Source organism: Sorex fumeus, unplaced genomic scaffold, assembly GCF_029834395.1.
Source record: "Sorex fumeus unplaced genomic scaffold, SorFum_2.1 ptg000105l, whole genome shotgun sequence".
Classification (NCBI taxonomy): Eukaryota; Metazoa; Chordata; class Mammalia; order Eulipotyphla; family Soricidae; genus Sorex; species Sorex fumeus.
Window position 1 is genome coordinate 961,498 of NW_026606162.1, and position 25,131 is coordinate 986,628.

At 50.5% G+C, this 25,131-nt stretch overlaps 1 pseudogene; it reads right to left on the bottom strand.

Annotated features, from left to right (window-relative positions):
- Positions 1–12,375, bottom strand: part of LOC130042591 (CAP-Gly domain-containing linker protein 1-like) — a 74,388-nt pseudogene extending 62,013 nt beyond the window's left edge.
- Positions 12,376–25,131: the final 12,756 nt, after the last annotated feature.

Sequence of the window (25,131 nt, forward strand, 5' to 3'; positions counted from 1 at the left end):
GAACCCAGGTTTGCTGAGTGCAAGGCAAACGCCCTCTCTGCTGTACTACCGCTCCAGCCCCCCAAACAGTCTTTAAACCGTGCGTCTCCTCCAGCTCAAATTCCCTCCCCGTGTTACTCTTTGGTCACCCCCGAACCCCAACCGTGACCCTCCAGGACCCTCCGAGGGCCACCCTGCGCCTGCAGGCGGGTCCCCTCACTGCGCTCCTCTCCCGCCTCCACCGCTCCGACACCGGCCTGGCTGTGGCCATCCCTGTGGTCCCCGGAAAGACACTGGCTCCGGGCCAGCCCCCAGTCTGTCTGGTCAGAGCTGCCTGCCGCAGACATCGCCAAGGGGACATTTCCCGGCCGCTTCCCACGGGTTCTGAAAGCGTTATTGAGTGCTTCTGCTGGGGGAAAACAGCTGTCTATAGCCAAGCGCCTCTGCTTTGGGGACCTGTGCAGAAGAATGGGCTTGGGGTGGACTGAGGATGCCACGTGCAGGTACCTGGTGACACCCACCAGAAACTCTTCTTACGGGGGTACCCCCTCGCCCCCACCGAAGGCCTTCCAGGAGCTGCTCAGAGAAACACAAGAGCAGGTGCTGAGTCTGAAGATGGAGCAACCAAGTCAGCAAAAGATACTTTTGAGAATGTTCCGGAGATGGTCCCGGGAAAATGCTGGCCTACCTGTGGCCTAGCCAGGGTCCATCCCCGACACCCCAGATGGTCCCCTGAGCCCTACCAGGAGTGATCCCTGAGTTCAGCACCAGGAGGAAGCCCTGAGCACGGCCAGGTGTGGCCCAAACACCAAACCACACACGTCTGGAGAGAAGTCTCTGGGCTGGCGCACAGCCGGGCACAGAATGGCCCGGAGCGGCTTGGGGTGAGCACTGTGACGCCCCAAACACAAACATCAAAAACCAGAGAATTGGAACCGATTTCCAACTTTGTTCGTTGGTTTGTTTTCTGAGTCACAGTCAGAGTGCTCAGGGCTTACTTCTGGCTTGGTGCTCAGGGATCATTCCGGGATGTGCTTGGGAGACTGTACATGGGACCAAGACTTAAACCCCAGGTCAGAGGTGTGCAAAGCACGCGGCCTCCCCACGGCATGACCCCTCCACCCTGTTTTGGCTAAACTGGTAAAACTGGCAGCATCCCCGCACGCATCCATCACGCTGGAAACTGCAGGACCAGGCGTCCCGGGTGCTCATGCTTCCACCCAAACCGCGAGTCTGGAGAAGCTGATGGATCAGACAGGCGAATGGACACCCACCCGAAACCACTGCCCTCGGCACTCACCAGCACCCGGTCCCCGTGCTTCAGCTCCTGCTCCCCGTTCTTGAGGGAGCCAGCCTCCGAGAGGTTGGAGATGGACTCGCTGGCCATCCTGGTCAGGTTGCTGATGTGAGGGGTGGCCGGTGCCTCCTTCGTGGGGGGCTGGGGCGCCTTCGGGGCGGTGGCAGGGGCCGGGGAGGCCGACAGGGGCGGTGTAGCCCGGGCGGCAGGCGCTGGCTGTAGGCAGTTGGTCTCATTGTCAGCCTGCAAGCTCCTGCTCAGCTTGGACGGCCGGGTGAAGATGCCCTTCAGCGGCTCGCACTGGAAGTAGCGCACACCCGCCACTGAGCCGTTGTTCTTGCCGATGGGCTCGTCCAAGACAATCCAGGCTTGTTCTCGTTCACCCAGACTCATTCCCCGACCTGGAAGTCGTCCACGAACTCCTCCTGCGTCTCTGAGGAGGGTGCACTGGGGGTTTTCTGCCCAGGCACGGACTTCTCAACGGGAGCAGCTGCTGGAACAGCAGAAAGGGCCAGAAGGGTCAGAAGGTCAGAAAGGGCCTATCCAGGTCCAGTTAAAGTGTGGTTTGGGGGGGCCACACGCAGCAGTGCTCGGGGCTACTCCCAGCCAATGATGGGGGCTGCTTGTGGCGAAGCCTGGCCGCGCCCGCCGTGAAGGGGACGTGCTCACCTACCGCAACCTCCCAGGCCGCAGTCATACTTTGGGCAGCTGAGGGGAAATCTCTGGACACACCCCGTGATGCTACGGACCAAGCCAGGCGAAAGCTCAAACGCAGTGTCTTATTTCTGCTGTGTCCACCGGCCCATCTTCTTTTTCTTTTGGGGGAGAACACACCCAGCCAGTGCTCAGGGCCTATTTATGGCTCTGCGCTCAGGGTCACTCATGGTGAGGTTGAGGCTGGAGAGTCACATGGGGTGCCGGTTGCCCTCCCTGCAGGACTGTGGCTACGGCCGGCAATGAGGGCCTTTAGTCCAGGTGAGTCAACCTCCCTCAGCCTGGCCCCAAGTCCGGGCGAGGGGGCTAGCAGTTAGGAGGGAGTGTGTTGGTCGCCTCAGCTGTCACCGGTGGTCGTGACACTAAAGTCACAGAACGTGACACTCGTGTGTGAGAGCTGTCCCCAGAGCCGCGAACGTGCCTACAGCTCAGGGAGCCCTTCCCGAGCGAGGACTCAGGAGGTGTCCCTGGGTGGGAATGAGTCTCCCCTGGCCCGGGCAGATTCACCGACACTGCACTTGCAGAGTCAAGGACTGAGCTATGAGAAACAGGCTCGTGCCAGTCTCCTGCAGAGACTGAAAATGGTAGTTGGAGTCTAGAATTTTCCGAGGTAGAACTAGAATTCAGCAAGGAGCAGGGCATCATGGGCCCTTCTTAAAGGGGCAGGCGCCGCCCTTTGTGACGCCAGGGTCCGGCTGAGGCTCTGGAGGGCTGCCCTGCAGACGCCAGCAGTAGCTGGCCAACGTGCCTCTGGTCCATGCGGGGCCCAGTTCTGGACCCCCTGGCCCTGTGAAAGTGGTTTCAGAAAATGTTTGGCAAATGTTTGTCAGTTACAGATCTCCATCTGAGGTCATCCGGCGTCCCCCGAGTGGGACCTGGACCCAGTGACCGGGCCCAGGACCCTCCTCAGGAGCTGGGCCACAGAAGCTGAGTCCAAAACACCCTGGTCAGGAAGTCCAAAGAGTCCTCAGAAAAGGACCTGAATCTCCGCATTGGAGTAGAGCAGAGAGGAAGATTCAGGGGAAGGAAAGCATTAGGGGGCATCTTTCGAACTGCTCAGGGGCCCAGGTTACTGTTCAGAGCGGGAACTGTGTCTGCTTGTGGACAGCAAAGTCGGTTCCTGCCCGGCCCTGCCCAGCCCCGAGCACCCAAACAAAACATTCTAAAAAATGGTTTATTACTACAGAGACACCTCTACAACTACCCGGCAAGGCTCAGGAGATACCCCTAGCTCAGCACTCAGGAATTATTCTGCTGGTTCTTTGGGGACCATATGGGATGCCGGGGTTTGAACCTGGGTCAGCTGTGTGCAAGGCAAATGCCCTGCCAATGTATATTGCTCCAAACCTTGTAATTTCTCTTTAAAAGCCCCTAGGGCCATATCTGGTTGTGTTGGGGTCCCTCCTGTCCTGAACCCGGGGCTCCCCAGGTGATGCTGGGGCACTAGCCCTCTAAGTTATCTCCCCACCACCCATAATTCCGTATTAAAAAAAATATTTTTTTACGTTAACCACAGGTGCCGATGGCACAGCGGGTAGGGTGTTTGCCTTGCACATGGCCTACCCGGGTTAGATTCCTCCGTCCTTCTCGGAGAGCCCGGCAAGCTACCGAGAGTATCCTGCCCGCACAGCAGAGCCTGGCAAGCTCCCTGTGGCATATTCGATATGCCAAAAACAGTAACAACAAGTCTCAGAATAGAGACGTTACTGGTGCTCTGACCTGTCTCGGGTCTGTCTGTTGGGATGGCCCTGCTCCGCCCAAGAAAGTTCTGGATTCCACAGGCCGAAGCCCAGGGACGTGAGCAAACCCACGTGGAGCTGAGTGACAGCAGCCCAGAACCCAAGCGAGCCCCGGGTTCTTTTCTCTTACGGTGCTGTTGAGACCAACATGCTGAGGGGAAAGGGTGCCCGGAAATCTGGGGATGCACCCGGGACTGCCAGGGGCAAGGCAAGTGCCCACCCGCCTTGCTATCTCTCTGGCTCTTGTATGCCGTTTTTAGAATACATTATCAAGCTGATGTTTTTCCTGCAGGCATCTTCCTCGTTGTTCATCGATTTTGCTTAAGCGGACCCAGTAACGTCTCCATTTTGAGACTTGTTGTTACTGTGTTTTGCATATCACATATGTCAGGAGTAGCTTGCCAGGCTTTGCCGTGAGGGCGAGATACTCTCCAAAAAAGAAAAACAAAAAGCAAAAAACAAAAACAAAAAAAAAACAAGCCTAAGATTCACCTCAGCATGGAAGTGTGCATGAGGACGGGAGACAGCTCCAACAGCTTCTTTCTTTTCTTTTCTTTTTCTCTGATTTTTGAGCCACGCCTGTCAGTGCTCAAGGCTTATTCCTGGCTTGTGCTCTGGGCTCATTCTTGGCAGTGATTGGGGGAACCATATGCAATCCTGGGACCAAACTCACCCTAACTGCTGTACTGCCTCTAGCTCCAAGTTGGTTCCTTTCAAAACAACATCTCCTCCAGTTTCAACACAAATCCCGACGTGTCTACACACAATCAGCTCCACTGCTGTGGGTCCAGAGAGACGGGTCAGCGGGGGCAGTGCACGCTCAAGTCCAGCTGTCTGTTCCTCTGAGCACTGCCCCGTGTGGGCCCTGAGCACTGTGGGCGGGGGTGCTGAGAATCATAAAGCAACAACAAGAACTCCTGCATCGGAGAATGTGGGGACAGAAAGTGACCGACTGAAGAAAAATACTTCTTGGATGCTTTCCAAATTCTAAGCCCCTCCGAACAGCCCGGGCGCCAGCGTCTGGAGATAGCACGCCACGGTGGCCGCGGGACCGGGGCCTGAGCACATGCTGAGATACACGAGGTCGGCAAGACCTCGCATTGCAGCTCAAAGCAGAGGGGCAGCCTCTGGCCCAGGCAGCCTGCACGCAGCTCCTGCACGGGCCTGCCATCGCCCTCGGTCCAGCCACGGGTGCAGATCTGGGGGGTTATGGGGAAGCCCAATTTCCCCTTGTTTTTCAGATTTCTCTTAATTGTTTCTTTTTTGGGGGGGTCACACCCAGCGATCCACAGGGGTTACTCCTGGCTCTGCAGTCAGGAATTACTCCTGGCGGATGCTGGGAATCGAACCCGGGCTGAGCAGCATGCAAGGCAAACGCCCTACCCGCTGTGCTATCACTCCAGCCCCCTCCCTTTATGTTTGATCAGCAGTACATGTGTGATGTGAAGAGACTGTGAGTTCCCGAAACTCCTTCGCCCCCGGAGGCACCCCACGAGCCCCATCTCTCACACCTCTGCACCCCAACCCCAGTACCTCTGACAGATTCCCTAAGGGACTTGCAGAAGCACCAGGAGGTGGGGACCCCTCGCACGGGGTGCTCCCGTGCCGGTGAAAGCTCGGAGCAGGAGTCTGGGGAGGGGCTCTGTGTGTGTGATATCACCCCCTCCACTGCCAGGCACAGCCTGGGTGGCCCCAAGGCCATGGACTGGCCCCACAGAGCAGAAAATCACCGAGATCAGCCCCATGGCCCCTCGGACACTGCTTACGACTGTCCCCACAAAAGGAAACAACTTAAGAGGTTATCCTTTGGAACAACTGGTAAAAAAACAAACCAGAAACACCTCCATAATCATTAAAGAACAGGAAAACGCTTTGTTGTGTGGAAATGCCGCCACGTGTGGTCCTGCTCTGCTTCCGTGGCCGCCGTCACTGAGCCACGCATTCACCACTGCAGTCACACACACACACACACACACACACACACACACACACACACACACACACACAAGCCATCGCAATCCACTCTGCGATAACCAGCTTGGCACACTGGACAGACAGCACTGTCCGGCCTCGGCCAGCACTCAGCAGCTGCAGGGTTCTGTGTCCCCAAAGAGACCCCGTGCAGTTAGCTGCATCCTCGTCCTCCCGGAGCAGGGCTCCATCCCCAGGGCTGATTCGCCAGGCCCCGGCCAGGGTCACTCCAGAAGGCACCGGAGTTAGCCCCTTGTGGCCTGGCGCTCCCTGTTCTGAAAAGAAGACATGAATCAGACTGTAAGAAACTTCTCAGACTGTATCCCAGCAAGAGCTACTCCTGGCTCAGTGCTCACTGGATGAGGCAGGAGCGCGAATGGAACCGAGCGCTGGCTGTGAGCCTGGCACTGGCCCCATGAGCTTTCCTAGCCCCCACTCAGATCTGAAGTGCTACAGAATCTAACATCCGGGGCCAAACCCTCCTAACCTCAGACCCAAGCACCCCTCAGAATAGCTCTATTCCTCACGCCTCCCTGGCAGCCCGAGCAGCGGGGCTGCACACCCACACACCATGGTTTCCCCGATGGTGTCCTGGCTCGAGCTCGCTTTAACCTTGGGCTGAAAGTCAGTGCCTGACATTTTCAAATATTCTGACTTACACACAAAGGCCGCACCTTAGAAAACAGACACTTTTGAGATTGATTTTACTCAGCTAACCTATTAGTAAATGATGTCACTTCACTTACTGTTCTGGATGCCATAAATTTAATGGATGAGTCCTTCGTATGTCAGCTGAGTCGCAAGGGGCATTGATAAATCCACATTTCGATCAAGAACAAGAGATTATCAAAAACAGAAAATATTAAACTCTGGCTTCCTGTAAACTCGCTCTTCATCCTGATCATCAGATTCGCCACTTGCTGGAAACAAAGTACAGAATCAGGCAGAGCCTTTTTAGCAATGGGCGGATTTTAAAATGAAGCTAAAAAGAACCCGGCAATCCAAAATTTAAAAATAAGACGGAAGAAAATAGAATAATAAAATAAAACAAGACAGGCCTGAGACAGTATGGTGGGTAGGATGCTTGCCTTGCAGGTGGCTGACCCAGGTTCAATTCCTGGCACCACATGCGATCCCTCAAACCCTGACAGGAGTGAGCCCCAAGCACTGCTGGGTATGGAGAGGGTAGGAGGAGGGAGAGGGCGAGAGAGGGAGGGAGAGTAGGGATGGAAAAGAAAAGATGAAGAACAGAAAAGACAAAAGGAAAGAGGGCTGGGAGACAGCAGAGGGGCGAGGGGTCACGCCTTGCAGGCAGGCAGCCTCAGTTTGGTGGCCCGAGCACACAGCCAAGAGCACTGCAAGGTGGAGCCCCAATCCCCACCCGCAGGAGAGAGGCCTCCCTCCCCGCCCCGGCTCACCCTGGCGCACTCGCCCTTGCCGAAGATCTGGGGGATGGTCCCATACAGGGCCTGCAGCGTCTTTAGACCCTTGGCCACGTGGTACAGGCTCGTCTGGTCGCTGTCCAGGTAGCACTCCTGTGGGAGAGGGCCGGGCGCGTGGGCACAGGCTCTGCGAGTCAGCACCGAGGCCCCAAGGCAGCGCCTCTACTGGGGACGAGCATCGCTGGGCGGGCGAGGAAAGGCTGGCCTCCGCATGCCCGCGTGACCACACAGCAGGACACTCTGGGCTTGCAGAAGGGCAGGCAGCCTCTCCCACTTACAGCAGCGAGTGTCACAGGGGACAGGAGGAGGGCAGCCACGGTCTCGGAGAAGGGCCACAAGGTCCATTTAACACACAGACAAAAAGAAACATCTTTGGCCCAGAAAGAGCAAAGAGCTCGCACGTGCCCCACAGCTGGGCGGTTCAGCAGGGCTGAGAGGGCACACACAGTTCCCAGCGGGGCCTCAAGATCACTCCTGTGCCTCAATCCCTTCATCCAGCAAGTGCAGAGAGAAGAGGAGGGAAACCACGCAACACGCTGCACCTGCACTCCACCTGATGTGGCAGCACTGCTGGTGCCCATCGCGGGACTCTCTTTTTATCTTTTTTCTTTTGGGTCACACCCGGCAATGCACAGGGGCCACTCCTGGCTCATCCACTCAGGAACTACTCCTAGTGGTGCTCGGGGGACCATATGGGATGCTGGGAATCGAATCCGGGTCGGCCGCATGCAAGGCAAATGCCCCACCCGCTGTGCTATTGCTCCAGCCCCTCATCGTGGAATCTTTGACCCTGTCTAAGGCAGTGGCCAACGGGTGTGCACCCCAAAGGCGTGAAGACGAGGGGTGCAGACTGGGGGCGGGGTGCAGAGGGAGACCTCCCAAAGAGCCTGGCCCAGATTGAGCACAGTATCCCCAAAGGTCCCATAGGACGTCTCTGCCAAGTCTGGGGTGCAGCCTAACACTTCAGTCCAAAACACCGTGGTCGGGAAGTCCAAAGAGTCCTCAGAAAAGGACCAGAAACTCCACATTGGAGCAGAGCAGAGAGGAAGATTCAGGGGAAGGAAAGCATTAGGGGGCATCTTTCGAACTGCTCAGAGGCCCAGGAGACTGTTCAGAGCGGGAACTGTGTCTGCCTGCGGACAGCTAAGCCGGTTCCTTCCCGGCCCTGCCCAGCCCCGAGCACCCAAACAAAACATTCATTTAAAAAACGGCGTATTACTACTGAGACACCTCAAACAACTCACACCCGGCGAGGCTCAGGGGATACCCCTGGCTCTGCACTCAGGAATTATTCTGGTGGTGCTTCGGGGGCCATATGGGATGCCGGGGATTGAACGTGGATAAGCTGCGTGCAAGGCAAATGCCCTCCCAATGCATATTGCTCCAGCCCTTGTAATTCCTCTTTAAAAGCCCCGAGGGCCATATCTGGTGGTGTGTGGGTCCCTCGTGTACTGAACCCCAGGCTCCCCAGGTGATGCTGGAGCTCTAGCCCTCTAAGCTATCTTCCTACCACCCATAATTCTGTATTAAAAAAAATATTTTTTAAAGTTAACCACAGGGGCCGATGGCACAGCGAGTAGGGTGTTTGCCTTGCACATGGCCTACCCGGGTTAGATTCCTCCGTCCTTCTCGAAGTGGCCAGCAAGCAACCGAGAGTATCCTACCCGCACGGCAGAGCCTGGCAAGCTCCCTGTGGCATATTCGATATGCCAAAAACAGTAACAACAAGTCTCAGAATAGAGAGATTACTGGTGCCCATTCCAGCAAATCGATGAACAATGGGAGGACAGTGCTACAGTGCTAACAACAGAGGCCAGAGCGATAGTGACCAATGCCAGGCTACTAGATGCCAGGAGTAACCTCTGAGCATTGCCAGATGTGACACACACACACACACACACACACACACACACACACACACGTTAACAACACATGTCTACCCTGCATGTTTTGCTCGGTTGTAACTGGCAGTGGGGTGAACCTTTGCATTATCAGTCCAGTTCTACTCTTCTCAGTGGATTTCACAGGGCCGTTCAGCCCCCAGGGCCGTTTGCGAGGGCCCAGCGCTAAACCCACTGATATTACATACACACATTTTTACTCAGTCCCGCCTCTATGAGCGGCGCCGGGAGCACTGGGGCTGTGCATGGGTTCAGGCTGACTCCCTGGCTTAGCACTGGGGGTCACACCAGGTGAGGCTTGGAGGAGCATATGGGGTGCCAGGGAATGAACCCGGGTCTGCCAGGGGCAAGGCAAGTGCCCTACCCACCTTACTATCTCTCTGGCCCTGGTACGCCATTTTTAGAAGACATTATCAAGCTGATGTGTTTCCCCCTTGCATCTTCCCCTTCATTCCGGTATTTATTTTCCCTTTCCCTCCCTTTCTCGCTGAGGCTGAGGGTCGCACACTCTAGGTGAAGGTTACCCACGTGGGGGCGGGGGGGTCTCACTCGGCCTGCCAGAACTCTAGCCATGCCCAATTTTCCCTATTCACAGTGAATAATATATCATAGGAAAAACATCTGGTTGAAAACTCACATAAATCAATGCTTTTGGGTCTACAGATTCTCTTATGGGACTAAGCATGGAGAAACCTCACCCCACAGAAGAAAGAGCCAGAGTTCTGGCCCGGGTGCCCCTAAGAGCCAAGCTGACACTTTTAAAGAGAAATTTTTCAGAAGTGCTCCCTGTCATAAAGATAGTAAGCAAAACATATAAAATCATATTTGCAAACAAAAATCCACCGTTCAGAAAAAGACAACATTTAAAAAAGAAAAACTCCGGGGGGCCAGATAGATAGTTCAGTGCGAAGGTGCTTCCCTGGCATCAAAGAGTCAAATATGGACCCCTGAGGACCCCCAAGAGTAACCCCTGAGCATCACCAGGTGAGGCCCCAAGCAAAAACCCAAGCAAAGCAAACAAATAAATATGTGCTGAAAATAACCAATAGGAAACAGGCTGGTTCAGGCATGTGAGAGAAACAGAATTTCCACACACCCTGCACCCAGCCCTGAGGTCACACTGCAGAACCTCAGGAGTTTGAATGAAAACTCTAAGCAATTTCATTTCTAGAAAATGAAAATGTAAGATAAGAGTCTTCAGGTCTTGCCAAGACTCAATCAAGGGGAAAGGCGGGTCATGAGAACAAAATCACTCACAAATGGCTAACTGGAAAAACGGAGTGACAGACTTGACTATTTCTGGCTGGAGCGGCCTTTGCCTTCCACTCTCGAAGCTTCCTCCACAGTCACAGTCAAGTCAGGGTGGGACGGGCACAAGGACAAACATCGACCAGCAGCTGAGAAACATCAGAGATAAACATATTTAAGGACAATTGATTTTTGAGAATTCAGTAAGGGCAATAACCATTTTAAGCCAATTTGACGAAACAGGAGGGTCTCCATAATAAGCAAGAGGAGCAGCGGCCCGAGAGACACCACAGGGGAAGGCGCTGATGTTGCACGCATCCAACCTGGGTTCTATCCCCGGCACCACATATGGTCTCCGAGGATGGCCAGGAGTGATCCTTGAGCACAGAGCCAGGAGTAAACCTTGAGCACTGCGGGGTGTGGCCCAACTCCCGTCTCTCCCCAAAAGGAAGAAACTGGAGGCTTCCAGGAATCACTGAAATGCCAGAGTCAGTGTCACCATCACAAACGAGGCAGAAACGAGTGTCCAGCTCAAAGGGCAAACACTGAACTCACTCTGAAGGCGCCCTCCGACTCCATGGAGAGAAGGTCCCCGTCGAAGGGAATGAGGTCCAGGCTGTACTCCTCCCTGTGGATGAAGGAGCCCAGGACGCCCAGGTGCTTCAGCCGCTGCTCACACAGCAGGCTACGCCGGGGCACAAACAAAATGTGGAAATCTCTTGTGGGGCCACGTCTGTCTTCACTGCAAGAGAAAAACCATGAGTTGGCGAGGACTGCTCCCCAGGGTCCCACCTGTGCCTGACACACAGTGGGCTCCAAAGGGACACTTATGAGCTAAGCCCCCACCACTGACTGGGCCCAAATTTCTAATTTTCTTGCTCTCTTGATTTTGATGCTTTTTCTGGAAACCGCTGACCTGTGCTCTGCCAAGGGGCAGTGTTGCTTTCTCTGGGGCCATTGATGGGACACAAAAACTCTCAGGGTTGGGGCTGGAGCAGCAGCACAGCAGGTAGGGCATTTGCTTTGTACACGGCCGACCCGGGCTTGATTCCCAGTTCCCAGCATCCAATATTACTCCCTTGAGGGAATTAAAAAAAATAAATTTTCTAGCATCTGCCTCTGGCAGGCAGGCTTGAATGCTGGTGGGGAAATTTAAAATAAGCGTGGTGAGAAGGTGTAATAGTGGTGGGATTGGTATAGGTATTTGCTTTGTACCCCACTGACCTGGGTTGGATCCCCGGCACCCTACATGGTTCCCCAAGCCTTACCAGGAGTGATTCCTGAGTGCAGAGCCAGGGGTAAGCCCTGAGCACCACGGGGTCTGGTCCCCAAACTAACAACCAAAATAAAACATAACAAGGAAGCAACACAGCAAAGAAATATTACCTGATTCTCCTGGGCCCTTTCGTCCTCATCTGCTTGAGAATCAGAGTTAACTTTTAGTTAAAAAGAAAAAAAAAAAAGAGTGAGTGTAGGTCTTTGAAAATGTGCCTTTTTGGGGCAGCAACAGTTCAGCAGGTAGGGGGTTAGATCTCTGGTCCCTTGAATGGTCCCTTGAGCAGGGTGATCCCTGAGCAGAGCCAGCAGTAAATTCTGAGCACCGCAAGGTGTGACCCAAAAACCAAACTAACCCCCATCCCCAAAGTGCCTTTTCGCCTTGTTTTGGTCTCTTATTTTGGCGCCAGTGCTTGCGGACCCAGGGACGCTACCAAGAGCCCATGCTCCGGGCAGGTGCCCAAGTTCACCCTCCCGTGCAGCCAGCTGGGGGTGGGGGGTGGGGGCGGGGCAGGGGGACTGGTGCCCCCGGGGGTGTGGGGGAGGGCGGAGAGCAGGCACCCCTCAGCGGTAGCATTTTACCTGCTGAGCTCTGAACCTGCCCTTTGTTCTCTTTGAGTGGAAGCTCCAAGTGTTTGACCTTGAGCTCCAGCTTCACCTTGTCAGATTCCAGGGATTGAACAACTGAATGCAAGGACTTGGCGGGGTCATTTTCTTCCCTGAGCAAGGAGACCTGCAACACAGGGGTGTGGCTTAGGGCCACGTGGCCATGGCAGTGACCCCCATGTGGGCGTGGCCTGGGGCGACATGGGCGTGGCTAAAGCCGGAGTGGGCATGGCTCAGGTCAATGTGGGCGTGGTTCAGCGTGAGGTGGGCGTGGCTACGCCTATGTAGGCGTGGCCCAGGCTGAGATGGGCGTGACTCGGGTCCACGTGGGTGAGGCCGGGACTCAACCTCTTTTCTCAGCTTCTCCAGCTCTGTGTCCTTCTCCGTGAGCAAAGCATTGGTAATACTGATGGATTTCTGCAGGGAAGCTTTCTCTTCATCGGAGTCTCTTATGAACTCGGATTCTCTAAAATACCAAAGAGTTCAAAATGCCAGAAATCAATCCAGAGAGAGGCCAGTGCAAAACTGCCCTAGAACGGATGCTCAACGGCTCCCAGGACTATTGCCGGGGGGAGGGGCCCAGGCTTTGATGCTTGCAGAAGTTTTGTGAAATTTTACTTACTGTGAGGGAGAAAAAGTTTGCCTATGTGTACATGCCAGAACCTGCATATCATTGTTCCATTTGAATCTAAAGAAACAAGTTAATAACTTTGGGAGATGGAGAACAGAAAGAAAAAAGAAAAAAAGGACTTGTTGCACCCCCACCCCACGTCCCCCAAAAAGAATTCTTTTAAACACCTAATCCCAGGTTGAAGTGCTATTTCTTGAATAAATTATTACCAAGCAATGACAACAATTAAAACACACACACATGCAAAGCAACTATACGAATGTCATGCAGAGCGGCTTTATGCTGGGAGTATCCATTGATTCTCACTCAGTTCAGTAACTTTCAGCAAGTTCGGAGAATGTGTTTTTGAAACCTTTCTGAGCCAGAATAGGGGCAAAGATTGTTACGACTAATCCAACAGAGAATGATTTTCATCCAGACTCTGGAGAGGACCAAAGTGAGTTGCTCTTAAACAAAAAGGCAATTCGCAAAAGGCCAGAACAGAAAGGTGAATATGGGCTTCTGGTAGAGGATGAGAGCTCAGGGCACACAGAGCCTGTGGCCTCACACCCTTGGCCAGACTCGCCTGCGGGCTGGCTTGCAGAGGAGAGGAGGAGAACCTGGCCTGGGGAGAGAGGGCGCCAAGAGAGGGAAGGAGCGAAGACACAATAGATACAACCCAATGGGTGTGTGAGTGTGGCTGTGTGTGTGTGAGCATTTACACCACAAAAGGACGTGTGTGGGGGAGCACAGGGCGGGGACGGACGGCCAGTCAAGACTGGGCAATGCCACAGCCTGGAAAGGACATGAGAGGGGACAGAAGTGTGGCTCCTGGGATGCATATTTGGAGAGAGACAGAGGTGCGAGTGAAGTGGGGGATCTTATTAAAGTCTGGGGTCCAGGACAGCTGTGGATGTTCGTGTCCTACTCAGTGTTTCGAATCTGTGTGCCTTGGGGACGGAGGGAATGTGCACCCCTGGGAGAAGCCGGGAGGGCCAATGGGAACTCCCTCCATCCCACCTTGTGGCACTGAGTCATGCATGTTTATATCACATGCACTCGGCTGGAGCAATAGCACAGCGGTAGGGTGTTTGCCTTGCATGCAGCCAACATGGCCGACCCGAGTTCGGTTCCTCCGCCCCTCCCGGAGAGCCCGGCAAGCTACCGAGAGTATCTCGCCCACACGGCAGAGCCTGGCAAGCCACCCGTGATGTATTCGATATGCCAAACACAGTAACAACAAAATCTCCAATGGAGACGTTACTGGGCCCGCTTGAGCAAATCGACGAACAACGGGAGGGCACTGGGCCATAGTACCAGTGATGTGGGCAGGTGACACAGTGAATGAGGTGTAACTTAAAGCAACAAGCCGAGTTTCCCTGGTCCCCGGGTGAGTGGGTGAACGAGGAGCATGTTCCGAGGGTCGGATCCCTCCAAAAACTGACAGGAGGAATCGGAGACTGAGGCCCAAGTTGGAAATGGCAGAATGTATGTCTGGTTAGTGAGACCCAAGATATCCGCACACACATTACAGAATTTTCATGGGTTTACGGCAAACAGAAACTCTCACAGAGATGAAAAGAGAAGTGTGTATTTATCTCAGTGCGTGGCTCCCACTTACACTCCAGATCATTAAGTAGTAAGAAAAGAATCTGAGACTAACACAGATCTCTTGAAATCAACACCCAAGGGCTGGACGTACACCAGAAAGGGTGGACTTCTGTGCAGTTAAGCTATTGCATGAGTAACACCTCGCTAGGAAATAGGATCCTCTTTAGGTGGAAATAAGAGGGTTTTAGTGGAAAGGAAATCTCTGATACGACCCCGTGGGTCAGGAATCTTGACTTTCCTATGGCATGTGTTTGGGGGCTGGCCTGGGGTCTACACTTCACAGACAGGAGAGCTGGGCTGGTCCCCACCACTGCCTGGTCTCTGGAGGCAGGAATGACTGCAGAGCACTGCGTCCCCAAAGCAAACAAAACAAACTTATTTGGTAACTGATGCCACCATAAGATTATTTTAAGAGTTCCTTAAGAGTTCCTGCTCTAAATCTAACACACACTTAGAAAACCTGATTTTGAATGTTTATTCAAAGTGAAGGGGTTTAAGGAGGATGAGCAGATTCTGATTTTGGGGAGGGGTTATACCGGGAGATCTCAGGGGTTCCTCCTGGTTCTGCACTCAGGAATTACTCCTGGCAGTGCTCAGGGTGACCATACGTGATGCCGAGGATCGAACCCAAGTTGGCCGTGTGCAAGACAACTGCTCTCCATGCTGGAATGTCGCTCCAGTCCCAGAGCCCCATTCTTTGGTCAGGACTATCCAACTTGCCTGAGCCATGAGCTCTGAGGCAGGAGGAGAGGGCAGCTTTCTTGACGTGTTCCTGACACAAGCCTGGAACATTGCACAATCCCCCGGCTGGCTGTCCATGACAGGGCATGTGTGGCGACCCCTACATGGACACGGCCAAACAGACCCCGGCAGCTGCTCCTGCTGACCAGTCCTCACGGCTAATTCCTTTGGTCTCTTCTTAGCTCTGACTTCTACCGTGCAAGCCACAAGTGGCTAGAGGACATCGGGACTCTTTACTGATGCCCGCATCACAAATACATGGGCCCCTTTAAAACCACACGCTTTAGATTTGGTGTCATGAGCAACAGCAGAGGAAGGAGAGCCGGAAGGGAGGTCTCCAGGGCCAGAAACCTTTCCCAAGGGATCACACTATCAAGATTCTTTCCTTATGACTTACCTAAGAAATAAATCTCAGTCATGATGCAAATGCCTTAAAGTGTTACTGGGCAACCTTTTAAAATGCAAATAACAAAAACCAAATATTAGAAACAGGAAGAGAAATGCAAATACAGCCAGGAGAACTAAATTGGCACTGAAGTTCTTTGCTGTGGCTTGATCTAAAAGGGTGCTTGTGTGTGTGTGTGTTTGTGTGTGTGTGTGTGTGTGTGTTGTGTGTGTTGTCAAGAGTATTTTACGAAACAAAAGCAAGACACAGGGATGAAGGCAGCCAAAAAATATATATACAATGACTTGGTTTACTAAAAAATATATATGAAATTTATTTATTATAACGTGGATAGACTTTCTTTAGTCTTTCCATCAAAGACACACACAGAGAGAGCAAAGGAAGCAGGAGTGGGAGGGAAAAGAGAGGGTGAGGTGAGCACGGCAGCGTGCGAGTGCAGAGACAGACAGACATCAGCACCCACAGTGAGCTCAGGACCGCGGAGACTGCCTCCTGGCCCCGCAGAGTTCCTGACCAAAGGCCGCGCCTGACATTCTGGTTCTGGTATCTGTCCTGGGCCGTCAGGGAAGTGGGGGACGTAGAACAGGAGCCCCCCGCCCCCCGCATCCGCTCTGGCTTTAGCAGTGGTCTGAGCAGTGCAGGACTGGCCCTGCCTTCCTCAGCTGGACCTGTTTTGAACCTGTCTGAAAACCTAACTTGGAGACAAGCTCCCGAGAGAAACGCTGACTTTCACAAAGTGCAGAGACACACGTTTGGCACACATCGCGTGCAGCTAAGCTGGAGATAAAAACAGTCTGGGGAAAACCCGCAGCAAACCCAGGGGCTGGGTGAGTGGAGCCGACTTCCTCGCTCAGAGGCAGCAGTTCTGCGACTCCGTGTGGGAGCCCAGGATGGAGAGAGCCTCCGCCATCAGGACTGCACGCCACCAAGGCCCTTGGGGGCAGGCAGCGGTTTCTGCATGAACCCAGGGAAACTGGACCTAGACCCTTCCCAGGCTTTCAACCTGAGAGCAGAGCAAATTCCTTTTAGCACTTTATCTACCATCACACTCAGACCTACATCTGAATCCTTTACAATCTCTACCTGGCGATTAAGATCCTGGGATTAGCTACAATAGAGTCGTCTTCAGATTTCTAAATCAGACACAACTTGCCGTGATTAACGAGAAGAAACAGTTCAATATTTGAGACCACGTTTTAAAATTTTTTACTCCCACACACACAAAAAAATTAAGTCATCATTTTTTTCCTTAGATTCACCGAAAGTTTTTTTTCTTCGGGGTGGAAGGGTGCACACCTGCCATTGTCAGGATTTACCCTGGCTCTGGGCTCACGGTACCACATGGGGTGCCAGGGATTGAACCCAGCTCGGCTGTGTACAAGACTCTGGTGTCTGTGTGCCCCCAACTTGGGAGCTGTCTCCTGCAAATAGCACCAGGGATGAATCGACCATTTGGGACCATTTGGGACCAGCTCTCGGGGGCTGGGAGGATGAGCAGATTGAAGGAGCTGAGACGGGCGGCAACCGTGGATGCGCAGCGGACCCCGACAATCGCCACTCAAGAGTACAGAGGAGGGGGTCTCCCCGCAACCAGAACGGATGGTAGGGGTGGGGTGGGGGGTGTGCTGTGTCACAGGGAATTACAGCACAGTAGATTTCATGGGAAACGCATTTCCCTTCCTTGTGTCCTCCATCTTCGGCAGCCTGGCAGTGGGCTGGCCTTGGGGATACTCCTGGCTCCTTGCTGGGGGCTGGGTGGAGGGAGGGAACTCTGCCTCCTGCAAAGCCTGTGCTCCCTGCGGCCCCAGACTTCAGAGCAAAGCTCAGATATGCTTAGGCCCATCTGCCTCTTTCTTTTGTTTTGGGGCCACACCTGGTGATGTGAGGGGCTTACTCCTGGCGATGCACTCAAGGATCACTCCTGGCGGGGGGATGGTCCACCTGGAATGCCGGGGATCGACCCCGGGTTGGCCTCAATCAACGCAAGTTCCTTGCCTGCTGTGCTATCCTGCAGTTCCCCTATTTGTCCTTTTCATTCTGACTTTCGTTGGCATTTCTGCAGGAAGTTCAAATTCTGGGCTTATCTGCTCCACCTCAGTTCAAGATTTTTTCCATCCTGTGGAACTCTGTCTTTTTCTCCTGATACTCTGGTTGAAGTTTTTGTTCTCCTTAGTCATAACAGTAAATGCAGACAACGAATCTGTAACAAGATAGTTCTTTTTGTTTGGTGGTACACTTGGTGGTGTTCAGGGCTTACTCCTGGTTCTGTGCTCAGAGAGCACTCCTGGCGGTGCTCGGGGGACCATACGAAGTGCGGGAATCAAACCTGAGTCAGACAAAAAGCAAGGCAAGAGCCTTCCCACTGTGATATCACTCCAGCCCCATGGAGTGATAAAAGTGAAAGAAAAAACCCAACAGTCTTTTTACATGTAAGGGAATATGTAGTTTTTAATTAAAATAACACCAGCATGTTATTTATTTTTTTATTTTCTTTTATTTTTGGCTTTTTGGGTCACACCCGGCGATGCTCAGGGGTTACTCCTGGCTCTGTACTCAGGAATTACTCCTGGTGGTGCATGGGGGACCATATGGGATGCTGGGGATTGAATATGCAAACACCCTAGCCGTTGTACATTGTACTATCATTCCAGCCCCTAGCATGTCATTAAAAAAAAAAAGAAAAAAATTTGTGTACAGAAAAGTGGTTATTTTCTTCCCCTTCCAGATCTGGTCACTGCAGAATTTTTGGTCTTCACTTTTTTGGTTGGTCGCACGGTCTTCTTACTGAAGAAGTCTTACTGAAGTAAGACTGAAATCTTACTTATAAGACTGCAGATTCTACTGCTGCCACTGGGTTCAAAAGTCTGTATTGCTAAATGTTTGAGTTATAATTTTTTTTGTTTCTGTTTATGGGTCCTACCTAGTTGTGCTCAGGGCTTACTCCTGCCAGTGCTTAGGGATCACATGGGATGCTGGGGATTGAGCCCAGGTCAGCCTCGGGCAAGGCCAGGCCCTCCCCGCAGTGCCATGGGTTCTGCCCCACGTTTAGATTTTTATTCCTGTCTTAGGCATCCGTTGTGCTGACTCTCCTCTCCTCTGCTCTTCCAGTACAATTGTCCAAAGGCTTTGCTTGGCAGCGTTTAGCGCAGGGGCTGTTTCAAGAGCAGATGAACTTGTAGCTTGCAATAGGAGACATCAAACCACGTGGGGAGGGGGCGGGGTTATCGGTATTTACACCCCCACGGTCTGTGTTCCCTGACCCCAAGGTGCCAGGAACAAACTCAGGAATTTCTCGCACTTCCCCCATTGCTGCAAACAGAGGCTCTTTTCCAATAAATAAAGCCCATTTGTGTCAAACACATGTCCTGGGGCCCCAAGGCAAAGCCAATGTGGTGAAGGGGTGAAGGTTGTTTCTGCAGCTCAGGGTCCTGGGGAGGGGGGGGGCACTTTAAAGAGGAGTGAATCTGAGGGTTAGTTTGTTCTTTTTCTTGAGGGCCACTCCAGGTGATGCACCAGGCTTACTCCTCCTTACTTACTCCACAATTTTGGACTGGCACTTTTATTTCTTGTTTGGATTGGTTTGTGGATTATACCTGGTGTTCAGGGGCTAGCACCAGCTTGATGCTCTGGGAGTCACTCCCAGGAGTTCTTGAGGGGAACATGGGGTGCTGGGAATCGTATCTGGTCTCCCACATGCAAAATATGTGCTCCAGACCTTTGGGCTATTGTCCTGGCCCTAGACTTATTTAAAAAGATCATCCCATTGCTGGAAAAATATTTAATGCTAGAGAGCCTGTCTGTTTTTGCACTTCTGTACTAACTTTTCGTGCTAACTCATTTCGTTGTGAAGCTTCTGGAAATGATGTTGGAGACAATAGAAGTAATTGTTATTTTGATGGAAATACTTAGAAAGCTGTAATTTATTTCAATTTCTCTTTCATAAAAAAGTATAATCCTCAGTCTTCCAAGCAATTGCAAAGAAACTACCATTTTTCTCCGAATTGCTGCCTCAGACTTTTTCCTTTTCATTTTCTCTTCATATTTTAGAGCCAGGTTTTTTCAGTCTCACAATTCACGAAAGTGTGACCTTTATAAGCACCCCCTCGTACTTGAACAGCATACAACACTCCTCTTTTCCACCTAAATTCCCAATGACTGTGGTTGGATGAAAAAGCTGGGCTAGATATACTCAAACGCAAATTAAAGAAACTGTGCCATCTGGGACAAAGTAGATGGAACTTGAGGTGATTATGCTAAACTAAATAGATAAGAAGGTCAAATACAATTAAGGAATAGTTTCACAAATAGGTAGAATAGAAGTAACTAAAGCCAATGAACTGGCAGAAGAATAAAACAAGCTCCTGGACTTGGTGAAAATTACAGGGGGCAATAAGATGAGGTTTGATTCAAAACAACAAAAGCAACCAGGGCTGGCATGGATGTAGGCAAAAAGGGATGCTCTTGGGAATGCTGACTGCTCCAGCCTTTCTGGAAAGCAGTACGAACATTCCTTCAAAAACTAGAAATTGAGCTTCCGTATGACTCCACAATACCACTTCTGCGAATATATCCCAAGGGTACAAAAAAGCACAGAAGTAATGACATCTGTACCTAAATGTTCATTTTAGCACTGTTCACAATAGCCAAAATCTGGAAACAACCTGAATGCCTGAGAATAGATGACTGGTTAAAGAAACTTTGGTACATCTACACAATGGAATACTATGCAGCTGTTAGGAGAAGATGAAGTCTTGAAATTTGCTTACAAGTGGATAGACATGGAAAGTTTCGTGCTAAGTGAAATGAGTCAGAAAGAATGGTATCGACATAGAAGGACTACACTCATTTATGGAGTATAAAACAAGATAACATGAAACTGACAGTCAAGGACAGTAGACACAAGGGCCAGGAAGATTGCTCCACAGTTGGAAGCCTGCCTGATGGTGGGGGGATAAGGAGGAGGAAGGCAGCTGGAATAGAAAAGGGATCACTAAGAAAATGATGGTTAGAGGGATTGGTCAGGATGGGAGATGTGTGCTGAAAGTAGATAAAAGACCAAAGATGATAAAGGTAAAAAAAGGTAAAGGCCCTCCCATTGATCGTCGATTTGCTCGAGCGGGCCCAGTAACGTCTCCATTGGAGACTTTGTTGTTACTGTGTACAGGGAGCGATAGCACAGCGGGTAGGGCGTTCGCCTTACAAGCGGCCAACATGGCCGACCCGAGTTCGATTCCTCTGCCCCTCTCGGAGAGCCCGGCAAGCTACCGAGAGTATTCGATATGCCAGACACAGTAACAACAAAGTCTCCAATGGAGACATTACTGGGCCCGCTCGATCAAGATGATAACCTGTCAGAATTTGTATTGCAAACCATAATGCCCCAAAGTAGAGAGAGAGTATGGGGAAACGATCTGCCTTGGAGGCAGGGGGAGGGTGGAAAAGGGGGATATACTGGGGAAATTGGTGGTGGGGAATGTGCACTGGTGGAGGGTTGGTTGTTTGATCATTGTATGATTGTAACGCAAACATGAAAGCTTGTAACTCTATCTCATGGCGATTCAATAAAATAAAATAAAAAATTTGAAAAGTGATGAAGTTTGGCTGGCCATTCTGGAGTGGCCCTGATCCTGCGTGCTCCACCAAGTACTCCCAGGGGTGCAATGGATTAATCTTTTTCTTTTTTCTGAAAGGGGATGATAGGTCAAATTAGTATAGAAACCCTTGTTATAGTATACCTTTATTAATAAAGAGACCTTTGTTAAATTATTATAGAAAGCTTTTTACTATGTAAGCTTTTATTTAAGCATTGCAAAGCCTGCTGGGCAAAGAGTGGGCATAAGACCCAAGAGAGGCCAATCTTAGCCTATCGATTGAAATCTGAATCTTCAAAGTATGACGGAGGACTCCGTACAGAGAGCGGCTAAAATGCAGCCTCTCTAATATTCAGGCCTTGGAGAAACCTTTGTTGAGATCGTAGTTCCTCAGTCCTTGGATCTGTGTTGTCCTTTCCAAAATCTCATTAAAAGTCTTCCTTTGGAAAAAAATCTTTCTTTGTTTCCATTCCATTTGCAATATTCATTTCTGCTGCAATTGCCTGAGAGGAATAATTTCTGTTGTTTGTGTCACCATTATGCTGAATGGACAGAACTCCCAAAATCAAATCATGCAGTAACTTTATATTTGTTTAATATCTCATTATCTCTCTCTCCTTAAAGTTATTGATTGAATCATCACGAGAGCAGTTAAAAGCTTTTGGGTTTAAGTATCAGTCATACAATGATGAAACACCCGTCCCTTCACCAGTGCACATTTACCACCACCAAAACCCCCACTATACCCCCCGGCCCACATCCTCCCCCTACCTGTGTGGCAGATGGTTTCCACATTACTCTCTCTAAGAAATTATTTGCCCAGCACTCATCTTATAAAATATTAATAACCAGGACATATAAAGCATTAGCAGAATTCTACAAGGAAAAATGTATCCGATACTATCAAAAAATGAGAAAAAGAAATAAATAGAGGTTCCTCAAAGAAGAAATACATATGGCCAAAATGCATGTTTTAAAAAATACACTACATCATCAATCATCAGGGAAATGCAAATCAAAACAATGAGCTATCACACCTACAGCAGCAAGACTGACACTCATCAAACAAACAAACAAACAAAAAATGTAGCATTGAAGAGGTTGTGGGGAAAAGCAGCCTTCATTCACTGCCGCTGGGAATGTCCACAGGACCAGACTTTTGGGAAGACAATAAAGACATTCCTCAAAAGACTAGCAATTGAAGTTTTATATGACTCAGCAATTCCTCTCCCTGGAAGACATCCCAAGGGTCCAAAGCACAATGCAAGACAGACATCTGCACCCCTGCGTTCACTGCAGCACTATTCATAATAGCCAAAATCTGAAAACAACCCAAGTGTCCAAGAACAGATGACTGGATAGAGAAGCTGTGGCACATACACAGAACGCAATGGAATACTACGCAACCATAAGAAAAGATGAAGTCAGGCAATTTGCTAAGTGGATGGATCGGAGTGGTATCATGTTGAGTGCTCTTATGAAGAGGGAGAGGGACAACTCAGAACGGTCTCTCATACGTGGGATACAAAGAAACTTCATAGGAATAACAAATGCCCAAAGGCAAGAGAAACAAAGAGCAGGAGAAGTGGTCTTCAGCAGGAAGCTTACTGTGGAGCAGGGGTGAGGGGGATAAGTTGGGGAAGGGAACACTAGAATAATGGTGGAGGGGAAAGTGCCTGCCACAGAGGCAGACTGACAAGTGGGAAGGACACTGGGGACTCGAGGAGGGAAGAAGAACCTGGAGAAGGGGCTGGTGTTGGAATTGGAAAATTGTAAACCTGAAACTTTAATACTGAATAACTTTGTAACTATAATTCATAGTGATTCAATCAATCAATCCTGGAGGATTTCACCGTCACTGTCACGGTCCTCCCGTGGTTCATCAATTTGCTCGAGCGGGCCCAGTAACATCTCCATCATGAGACTTGTTGTTACCGTGTTTTGGCATATCTAATACGTCGCGGGTAGCTTGCCAGGCTCTGGCGTGCAGGCGGGATACTCGCCGTAGCTTCCTGGTCTCTCCGATAGTGGCAGAGGAATCGAACTCGTGTCGGCCATGTTGGCTGCTTGTAAGGCAAATGCCCTACCGCTGTTCTATCGGTCCAGCCTAATGATTCAATAAAAATAATAATTAACACTGTAAGGGATCACTAACAAGCAAAAAATATTTTCGATCACAGCTATTTCTCAGATTACACTTTCTGAGGTGTATGTTTTGGAATAAGTGGCGCCACGGGGAGCACATAGCCAGTGCTCTATATCATATGCACAAAGGTGCCAGGGATGTTACCCAGAGAGAGAACACTTAGCTGGTATGTGTGAGGTCAAGCTCAAGTTGCAGTACGACCAGATATATATATATACATATATATGTATATATATATTATACATAAAAACAAAAAAAGACTGGCGACAGAAGTTTGTCTTTTTCCCCACATATCTGGTATTCAATAAATATCTCTCTCCCCACAAAAAAACAAACACAAAACAACAACAATCAAAAGAAAACTAGCTTGTAAATTTCAAGAGTTGAAAATTCTGTTTTCCTATGAGTTTTGGTAATAAGTTTTAAAATACAAACACAAAGTTGGAAAAAACTAATTCCAATCATCTTAGGAAATTCCCACTGCATCTGTTACTGTGAAGCACTGACACGATCACGACAGAAGTCTTATCTTGTTCAAAAATTTAAAAAACATGGAGAAGAGAAACAGATATTTTGAGATATATTTTTCCCCTTCCAATTAATTTTTTCCCCTCCTAGGAATTGTTGAAGAACAAAATGGAGACAATCAGTACTATAACTTTTCATTGTCAACCTTGCTGAGAAATGTTCTTTTATGTTAGAAACTGCCTGACAGAAAGGACGCCATCGTCTTGCTCTGATTTGTCTAACCATGAAAAGAAATACACACAGAGATCAAAACTTGGCCGCTACTGCCCCAGAGCGTATCACGTCCAGATAAGAGATGGCAGCATCTCACAGCTGCGTAGGCTGTTGTTTGGCTGGGTAGGAACGTCCACTGGGTAAAAGAAAGTCTATCCTCAGTCACATATGAAACTGGCTATGAAATGGAGACTTATAAACTGACTAACTTGACTCACCCTGGGAACAAGCTTCTATTACATCTAAATGATACCGCTGAAAAACCCCGTGCTTTGTGGCTCAGTGTTGGCTAAAGAATATGGTTATTTCAAAGTTAAGAAAACGTGACTTCTTTTTCCGGCATGGAATCCATCAAATTTCTCCAGCAGGCCGATGATTCATTTCTAGAGGAAAGCTCAGCCTCGGAGAGAAAAAGAAAAGAAACAGTGAGGAGGATGAGGGGAAGATAATTCACTGGGATTGTGCCAGACAGCCCGGTGCGACCACGATCTGATTCTGGTCTTCAGCCTGGAGGGCCGTAAGCCCGGCCATGCTGACCATCCCATCACTCGTGTGGCCGGGAAACTGCGGGAGCTCTGATAGAATCTTTTCTACCAAGTTGTCTCCATGAGGTCCCACTGCTCCTATTTAAGCAGACAAGAGGACATAAATTTACAATGACGACCTGGGGGAAGACCCCTTGCAGTCTGGGTCAGTAACTGTGATCTGTAGAGAAACAAAACCGGGGATCAGACAATATCAAGTGATAACAAATCTTTGGCTTTCGATTTCTAAAGTAAGAATGGCAAGCAGCAGGGGGAGGGGGTTGTAAGGCAGAAACGGAGCCAAAGTAGAAGTGACAGAAGGACCCTAAGGCACACAAGGCCAGTGGTGGAGGCTTTTTGGCACTTGGGGGGTAGTCTAGGTTCAGTAGCCTTGTTCAGAATTAAAAAGCGCTAACACTATGGTAACCATGTTACACAAGTTGTCGTTTTTTGTTGTTGTTTTGTTTTTTTTTTGAAGAAAAGGAGGAAAAGAAATTTGGCTTCCTGTTTGTAATGCTCCTTCAATCAAAACTAACATGCAGGTGGGGATGGAAAGAGCAGGAGTTTAGAAACTTGCCTTGCACATGGC